We start from the raw sequence: 10,455 nt of genomic DNA on the forward strand, positions 1-10,455 counted from the left end.
CACTGAAAAACTATTATTAGCCCTTTCTGGAAATTATTGTGTGTGCAAGAGGAAGAAATAGTTCACGTCAAGATTCAATTACTGTTGATGAGGCAAAACTGCAAGGCACTGATGTGAGAGTGAAGAGAGTTAAGTATTTGGAAGGCAGTGGTCATAACTCTGCTCTGTAGCCATATGGTGTGAAGTCTTGTGGATGTTTCAGGAAGTGGTCATAGCCCAAGGAAGCATTTACTATACATTCTTAAGGTCATCCTTGTGACACTTTGTCTACTCACCTAATATAATCAGTTGCTGCTTCGTGTTCTTAGTCCATACAGGATGACACCTAATGTTGCTAATACTTTTCCAAGTTGTACCTCTTTTGATACGTGGATAATGGTGAGTGTTGAATCTTCTAACACCTGAAATAAATGCAAAAATGCAGCTGTCCCTTTCAGTCACTACCTTCACACTTTCTCTCTCTCTCTCCATCCCATAATGATGTTCCTTTCCCCAGTAGGAAATGTGCCTTCACTCACCATAAAATAAGGATGGAGCAGTGGTGCAGTGGTAGTATTGTCACCTCTGGCCTCCAGGCAAGAGGTTCTCTCATTCAATTCTCAGCTGGGGTGGCTTCTGTGTAGAGGATGTATGTCCTTCCTGTGTTTGTGTGAATTTCCTCTGGGTGCTCCGGTTTCTTGCCATGTCACAAGGACATATGTCAGGAGCTTTTCTCCCCTGACCTCTGCTGAAAATTGACTTGGACTTTCCCAGTAAACAAATGTTAAATAAACAGAAAATATAAACTAAAATGTATTTCATGATGTATTCCTATTTTGAAGATTTTCAATTGTCATTTTAAAAAATGCCCATAACTTTTCTAATTCGTATTATTTGGAGCCACATTTAATTTTCAAAATATAAATTATAACGTAACCTTCCATGAAATGATTGACTGTCTTTCCTTCCACAAAGGTGATTTTTCACTGAGAATAATGAATATTAATCATGTTTACATAATTTAGTTAGCATTTGTTTACCAGGAAAGTCTAACTGGAACAGAGCCCATTTTCAGCAGACGCCCAGGGAGAAACACTCCAGACCTATGTCTTTGGAATGTGGGAGGAAACCCACACAAACACAGGGGTGACATGCAGACTCCACACAGAATGCACCCCAGGGGAGAATCAAACCAGAGAACCTCTAAAAAAATCAAATCAAAAATTGCTAACTGTTGCAAAAATGTTACATACCTGAATGAAATCTAATGAGAGTTCACTTATAACTGGCAGTACTCAAAATTACCTTCCACAGAGAAGCAGAAAATGTTTCATCTGACATCATATGAGAAATCTTCCATGCACATACCTTTGAGAGCTGTGCATCACAAAGATATTACAAAACATGCATGCATTTATACATACCAATATTGTGAAATCTAAGAGACTAACATTTGCCTTAGACTATTTGGAACTGTCTTTTATTTTTGAATGTTTGCTCATATTTCAGAGAAAATTCTGACTTCCTGTTTTCAAAATACACCCATAGCACCAACATGAATCATAATGCTGCTATTTTGTAATTCAGTCTCAAAACAAGACTTTACACACTGACCAGAAAATCTCCTTTTGGTCAGCATTCGCAAATGGCATTCTCATGCTTAAACAAGTTAGTTTCTAAGATGAAAAATTCTAAAAGTTCTTTCTCTTATATTGTGATAATTGCCCTCTGCCCAGAAAACAGTTTTACTTAACAAATATCTAGCTCTAACTTTTCCAATTTCCTTCCCTTTACACCTAAATGTTTAACATACTATACGTAATTAAGGACTGAATTTGTTAACCATATTCTTTTATTGTTATGTCATGACCTCATCATGATGTAACACTTTTTAATAAAAGTATACAATGACAATCCAGTGCAGAAGTATAAGCTGGCTGTGGAAGCCATTTTTACAAAATACTTTTTACTTTTGTCATTTCTTTATAAGCTGAATCTACATTGTCAACATAGGCAAATGCTTACTTATTCTGTGCTGAAAGCAAACTTTGGCCTGATGTACATTTTGTCTGAAATGTCATTAGCACCATCATCTTCAAGACGTCTTTACTGTAAAAGTGCGTAATCTCTTTTCACCTTCCCCTGGGGATTTGAATGGACTAATAAAGAATTGAGTTAAGAGTAATTAATGCAGCCGTTGCTTTTAATCACCTTTTCATGTCTGTCCTAAGTAACATTTAACTGTGCAATCTGGCATCAGTTCAGACACTTTCTGAATGCAGATGCTCGACAGACAATAATGCATATTTTCAGAACACTAATCATTTCGCTTAAACCAAAGCTATGAATGCTAATTAAGTTCCCATGACAATCTGTGATGGATACTGCACAGATGATTCCTCTCAATCTCACAGGGTCATCCTATAATGATATCCATGTCAGCTGGCTTGAAAGGGCAACTGTCAAAATAAATCATGCAATCGATTCTCCTTAAGCAGTTTCAATTATAGTAATTTTTGCATTTTACGATGATGACTTCACTTAAGCCTAAATATTTTCAAATGTTACCATTTTATTTCACAAGCTGCATTGTATGTCTTTCAGAATCCTGTTTATTGGCTACAGTCTCAAAGTCCACACAGTGATATATTTCACAGTAACTAAAACAGTATTCTAAATAAAGGGCTTATTAAATGGCAGAATAATCTGTTAAGAAATTGCACATTAAAAGGACTGAAATTCTAAAATTGCACAAGCTCAGCTTGAACATGTTACATGCATATACTTTGAAGCTAATAAAACATTTATTAATGTAATGCATGAAATAGTAGCCCCACCCACCAAAAAACACCACAAGGAGTACATTTGAAACTCTCCTGACACACAACAAAAATTAAGATGTTTTGCTTTTTCAGAGGGAAGAGTGTGACTTTTTATGTTTATGTATTTGTGCTCATGCATGCTTTTGCATGTTTGTGTATACATGATTATATATTTATGGACATTAAAGTTTTTGTGTATGTCAGAGAGTATATCTGTATAAGTCTGTATGTGAGAGAATTAAGAGAGAGAATGTTTGTGGGCTTGCACGCTTGTGTGCGTCTGTGTCTTTTTGTCTGTATACGAATGTGTGTGTGTAATGTAAAGTGAGAGAGGACACCTGTGTGTGTGTGTGTGTGTGTGTGTGTGTGTGTGTGTGTGTGTGTGTGTGTGTCTGTGTGTGTGTGTTTGTGTGTGTGTGTAGCCAGGATTTTCAAATTTGTACTCCCAGCTCCCAGATTGCTGCCCCCTCTACAAGCCACACCCACATTAACACTGACGACCAATCCACACCCCCTTCATATTGCCAATCTCTGAACAGATCACTGGCAAGTATATGCCACACCCCCTTCATATTGCCAATCTCTGAACAGATCACTGGCAAGTATATGCCAGAGTAGTAATTACTTACATGAAGAAGCAGCATAAACATTTATTCCAAAAGTGCACCTTCCTTAAGTCATAAAACAAAATGTCTTTCCATTTACACTAGGGTAGATCAATCAGTTTGCCCCCCCAAGATTACACTTCTTCCCCTTGCAGCTTCTAACCCCTATAGTGGCTCATTAGAGCTCCAGTAGTGCTGCTGACTGAAGGACTGGTAGACTCAAGGCAGCATATGCTCCACAGTGTTGTGGTCTATAGGTATAACATACAAAGCACTCCCTAGGTAACACCCAAGCTATGAACCACAACTGCCTCCCTTCCACCTGCATGGGTCACCTGGCAATGGCTATTCAATCCTACGGCCTACACTCACACTAAGCCTTTTGAAGTAGTAAACCTTACATTCCCCAACAACAAATACATTTTAGCTGGGCCCTGTCATACTGCCACTGACAATAAATGAAGATGTGTACCCATGGGAGTCAATCAAGCAAAAACTAAAGCTGTTGCAGTTACACCCTTACTACCCTACATATGAATCTCAAGCCTTTGCTGAAAGGAAATTGGTTAAAGCAAGAAAATTACCCTAGGCCCCAGAACCAATGGAACTGTACATGCTCTAAGGCACTTTTTTGGAGTTGTTTCTAGTCTTATGATCCAGTGATAGTCTGAGCAAAATTATTGGAAAGAAATGAAAAGAAATTCAACTAAGAGATACGTTTTTTTCTAAAGCATAATGTTCAGAGCTGACACAATACCACCCAATATGCTGAGAAGACAACAGCTTCTAAAGACAAAAAGCATATCTGCAAATGCAGGCTGCCTCCCTACCCTCCCACAAAATGAAAACATAGTCACTTTATGTATAGCCCTATGCTGTTACACGCTGAAAGAACAAACAAAGACACTCAAGTTTCATTTTGAAAAATGTTAAAGAAAAAATTACCACACCATTCTCAGCTCCCTTGTAAGCTAGTATAAGTGATCTTGTGTGCACATATCTGAGTAGTGCTGGTTTCTGACTATGCTGAGTAAAGAGCATTAGTTGGGGATGAGGTCCCTCTACTAAGCCTGTTTGAAACTTCTGCTGTACAGAATAATTTACTGCTAAGCTCTATATTTAAATAGCTGCATAGACACATCTCCCCCCTTCAGAAATTAACACAACACTAAACTCAAAAATAAAGCCCCATGGGAAGCATAACAAAAGAAAAAAAAATACTCATTGCATGCAAAAATAAATGTAACTCTCAGAAAGCCAAAAACACTTTTGCTAAACTAAATAAGGAACTCAGAACTGTGATTAAATCAACCAAAGCCTAATGTGATGTAAAATATAAACCCGGGTGAAAGATAGCCACATGGTATTTTTTAACTGTGCTAGAAATCTCAATGACTGGCCGTACAGTGAGCTGATAAATGATATCACATACTTGAACCAGAGGATATAGCCAATCCACTGGCCAACTAATTCAGAATGAACTTCATCCCCCCAATCTTCCAATATTCTCACATCAAATACCTGCATCTGTAACCCCCTCAAATCTCTCAACAATTTCTGAAGTTGCTACCTATAAGGCCAATAAAATAATGAAATAATGTCTGTTGGGACTGGATAACATACCAGGCTGCCTACTGGTTCACCTGAACCTGATATGTTGAACCCCCTACAGAGGCTATTCACTACATATCTAAAAATAGGTTTTGTGCTGGATGAATGAAAGACTGGAACAGAGACTTCAGCGGGCCCTGGCAATTCTATACACATAAGCCTAATTAGTCTCATATGGGAGCTTATGAGAACAATGATCTGTCCCTTGATCACCACATATTCACTATTGTAAGGAACTTCCTTGTCATTGTACAGCTTATATCTAAAGGTATAGCATTCATATTCAGGCACATAATTGTTTCCCTCTACTTGGCACTCAGGTCAATCACTGAGTGTAATGCCCCTTCTGGTATGTACCTGTCTAAACACTTATCACAAGTGGATGTCATCTAACTCTCAAACATTTAAGAATTATTCCAAATCAAAGCTCCTACCATGGTAAAATGTTCATCCCCCAAACCATGTGAACTTTGCTACCAGTTTGAAATTGTTTACAGAAACCATATACCATCATGTAAACAGCTGTACCCACAAGGAATTAGCAGATAACTAACTCGAGTAACAAGCCACCCTGGTGGAATCCCAATATCAACAAGTTGTATTACAAAAGGAGGACAATTATGGCCAAAATAGGAAGTGCAATACCTAGCAAGGTGAGAAACCATTCAAACTAAATTATCAAGCCCCACCAAAGCCAAATTTGAGGCAGAAATATCCTCAAAGACAAAGGATAACCGCAACGTCTTCATCAGCTTTGTCTGCAACCTCAAAGGTAACACAACACTGTACTGAACAAATTGTAAATGGAACCACCTAAAAGGAATCAGAGGATATAGCAAACCTGTTGACTGATAAATGTAATCCCAATTTCACCTCTTCTTTCCCTCAATACCTCTCAGGAGACACCCCCGACCATAACTCTTCTGGCTATCACTAGCAAACAAGTCTTCAATGCACTCTTTAAAGCAAAGAAAACTACATCAATGGGCTCTGATAATACCCTGGGGTACCTCTTGGATAGCATGACATATATGAGCTACCAAATGCTCTAAAATGACTACTCAGCATAGCCTTCTAACTGGCTTAGTGAATGGAGGACTGCAACAGTTAATCCTCAACACAAGCTTTGGTCTTCTATGAATCTGGATAACTACAGACCATAAGCCTTACTAGTCTTGTATTTTAAGTAAAGGAACCTCTTATTTACTTCTACAGTGATTACAGATATTGAAATAAAATAGCACAAGCACTGACAGCCATTTGCTAAACAAATAATACAGTCTCACATTGAAAACAGACTTAGCATGATCAGCAAACTTCTATGCCCTTGCAACTCACATTCATTGAAATGGCATGAAAAGACATATTAAAAGAAAATGCATCTGGCCAGTGCAGGATTAAGTTTACCTTTGAGCTGTTTTCAAACCCTAGGCTCCTTCCACACATTTATAGGGCCATCCACATGTGTTCTTTGATTCAGCTTCCTGATTTATTAAATTATATTCCTTGTGTAATACAGCACCATTTATTAGAATGGCGTTTTAAATTTGTAGTTATGAACATTCTTCTAGTAAGCAATGAAACAAAACATATGAACCAATAATGAAAAAACTACCCATTTCAGAAAATTTCAAGCATAAAAGGCCACTCAAATGTCAGTCTTTACAATCCAGTAATATTACTCAATAAACACAATGTCTACAGAATTAAAAAATCATCCGAATAATTCCGCATTAGAGAGATCTGTAACAAATAAAGAGGTTGCTACTGGCAAACAACTTTACATTTCAGTGTTTCATCTGCAAATTCAGTGCCTGCTGCCCTTGAAGAATTGCCTATGGAACATTAAAAAAAAATTGGTAAGGTGGTAATATTGCAATAGGGAATGACTGACAAAGTGACAAGTTCATAGTTACTATGCATCTCATACAAAGGAGGACACACTCAGGAGTGCAGAACTCCTATCCCCCCTTACAATGCACCAAATAATCAGCAGTCAAAATGGCACTACAGTATCAGCACTCCATCTACATGGTGTGGAAGTAGAATCCATAGCCTTCGGCACCAAAGGCAATTATGCTACTAACACTGCTTTCAGATTCTACAGAACAAACAGTGACTGCCATTTGCTAAACAAAACAGTTAGTTGCATATTGAAAACAGACTTAGCATGAGCAACAAGTAAACTTATCTTCCCTTGAAACTCACAATTCCATGAAAATGAAATGAAACTCATTCTCTTGAAAAACTTAGTTCCCTGAAAATGTATTGAAACTCAAACTCACATGTCCGTCGGTAGTTTTGTAGTTGCTATAGAGGATTCAGACTCTTGTCTCCTGTAACCAAGATACAGGGTTAAACCTGATCAAGTTAATTGGCTAACCTGCCCTCCCCTAAACTAGAGCATTACACACCATACCTCTCACCTCTTAGCATAAGAAATCTGGACAAATCCTAAAATAACGGGAGGACAAAGGCCCCAAAATGGGGACAGATTTTAAATCTTGCTCTTACAGACTTAGAAAGTTGCTAGAATAACAGTGTTTGTCTTGGCGTGCATTTTCTGAAGGAAATGAAGGCTGAAACTCAAACGAATGATATTTAGTTATTTCAGTCCTCAAATGATTTGCCAGAAAACCACAGATATTGAGAAACATGCCAAAAAATGAGCAAAAATCAGGACATTCTGCAAAAATCGGGACAGTTGAGAGGTACACATATGTCTCAGTTTCTTAGTGCAAGAAGTCTGGACAATGCCTGAAATAAATGGACATACAATAGCCCAAAACAGGGATCATGCCTCTCAACCACTTCAAGCAAGAAATCTAGACAAAACCAGTAGTAATGGGGGAACAAAGGCCCAAAAATAGGGAAACTTTTAAAATATTGCCCTTACAGACTTAGAAAGTTGATATAATTACAGGTTTTGCATTAGCATGAATTTTCTGATGGATACGGAGTTTGTAACTCAAATGTTTGCCATTATTTTCTCACTTCAGTCCTCAATGGTTAGCCAGTAATTTGAAAAACCACCAATTTTAGGAGAAATGGAACAAAAATATGAGGCAAAATCTGAACATTCTGTGAAAATCTGGACAGTCGAGAGGTATGATAGGGATAGATTTTAAATAGGTTCATAGGGGATTACTAGGCTAACAGCTTAACAGCCCTTGAAAACCTAGGCAATATAACTTGATTTTACCCAATATATGGCCCCTAGGGGCAAGAGGATGGCATGCGTTTGTGTTTATGCCTTGAGTATCTTACAGATGGACCCTGTTCATAAGGGACATAAGCACTACCCCAGGTGTGAATTTGTGATTCCCCATCCATTCATCCAAAATGCATTTGAAGTGGGCCAGGGAAGGGCTCTGCGTAATGTGAATAGGAAGCCTCTTCCAAAGAAAAGACAATCTCTAAGACACATATCTGTCTCTAACATGTTTTATTTAAGTCGCTGACTAAGTTTACATCCCTAGATCAGGTGACCCTCATGCTGTTTGACTTGTGGATGTGTAACAGCTTCATCAGGGCGGGATTGTAAGTGCCTTGAAAGTCAGAGATAGGTCACCCCTTAATAGTGTGTAGGAGACAGAGTAAACGGACAGGACTTTGTCTAAATGCACAGGACATGTTGTTTACACCCTGTATTTTCTTTGTGAGGAACCTCTGAGGTCACTCCAGCTGCTGTAAGTGCCTAGTCATGTACATGCCAAATGGCACATTGTACTTGATTACTGGTCTAATGAGGGGTGAGTATAGTGGGAATATAATTTCATTGGATCGGGATACCATACCTTTAATCTTAATTTATATCATAGCTTTAATCTTCTACATCTGATACCTTGTCCTTAGTCTGGTAGACTTACACATTGTTTTCTTTACCGGTGCAAATGCTAGTGTAGTGAGGGTGTTTTGTGCTGTACATATGTATTTGTATTCTGCTTACCACATGTGTTTGTGTTTTGAATTAAGAAGGTAGCCTTCAAGTTCAGTAAATACTTAAATCTCTTACATATTAAATCATTAATTTAGACCCATAAAAGGAGTTACAGACTGAAGTTTACAATTAAATCTGTAGCTTAACTCTTCACTTTAATTTGGGTCTTTATCAAGAAGTTTACACCACTGGTACTATTCAACCTTCTTAATCAATTTATTTGTTAATTGGGAAAGCAAACTGTTCTACTGCAGGCACTTTTCAACCGTGACTGATCCAACAGTAAATTTAATACATATTTTTCTGTCACTACTTTAACCACTGTATTTCAGGAGAAAACTGGAACACACACAAAAAAGTTAATAACACAATCAATTGATAAATAAAAATCCCTAGAGGCATGGGAAAAACACACAAGTTCTACACAGACAATAATTTATTATCCCTAGATTTTGGGTCTATAAGGCAAAAACATTAAGCACCAATGCTTCTCTTTTTGATAGGATGCACTACAACAGAAATGGGACAAATAACAACTAGTGTCCCTCGACAAGCGACCACACACACACATCAGTATTTTATTAAATGTGTGGCTAGATAAAACATAATGAAAATTCTATTTTACAAACACTTTTAAAGAAAGAAGTCAGTCCATTATTAGCACAAGTACTATATATCTCTAAAACAATGTCTAGGCCTTAAACTGCCTAGTTACTTTTTTGGTCATGGTTATAGGATGCATGGTCATGGAAACAGGAAAGCTACACTGGTCATATGCCATCTGCCTCCCCCTCAGCATGTTCATCCTGCAGTGTGCATGCCAATTGTAAAAAAGTGAGACCCCTGAGATCCTGTGCCAACTACCTAACTTTTAACCAGCCTGTGAAAAACAACAATCAGTCAGAAGCCCAACAGCTGCTTTCCACCATTAAAATCAAGAAAACCTACAAAAGACTTAAACTGCAGTGTAATAAGTGAAGCCGCTGAGATCCTTCACCATCCACCTAACTTTTAACCAGTCCGTGAAAAACTACAATCATTTGGAAACCCAACAGCTGCTGTTCTCTTCTGAAATTAGGAGAACCTACAAAAAGACTGAAACTACACTAGGTATGTTTTCTAAAAGTGAGAGCAATATTTAATCATTAGAATCTGCACTTGTATATACAATTTGTTAATTACAAGTCAACTTGTATGGTGCACACTGCCAGTGAACATTGTTAAGCTCTAAGTTGGTTGGTAATTAATGGCACTTCTAAATCATAACAACATTGTGTTCATTACAGGGGAACTCTTGCCATCACTTAGCATACAAATCTTTAGCCTGACTGAATATTCTCCTGTAGCCTAATAACCACGTATAATTAAGATACCAACTGTGAAGCTCCTAAATAGATACATGCATAGCATCTGAAGTCATAGTCCCTTTAACATAAAATAAATCCATCTGAAAACTCCTTAATTTAGTGTGGCAATTCTGATCAGGGAATCTACTCAC

The sequence above is a fragment of the Protopterus annectens genome, chromosome 4.part0 (genome assembly GCF_019279795.1).
Source record: "Protopterus annectens isolate FY-2018-M chromosome 4.part0, PAN1.0, whole genome shotgun sequence".
NCBI classification, from domain to species: domain Eukaryota; kingdom Metazoa; phylum Chordata; order Ceratodontiformes; family Protopteridae; genus Protopterus; species Protopterus annectens.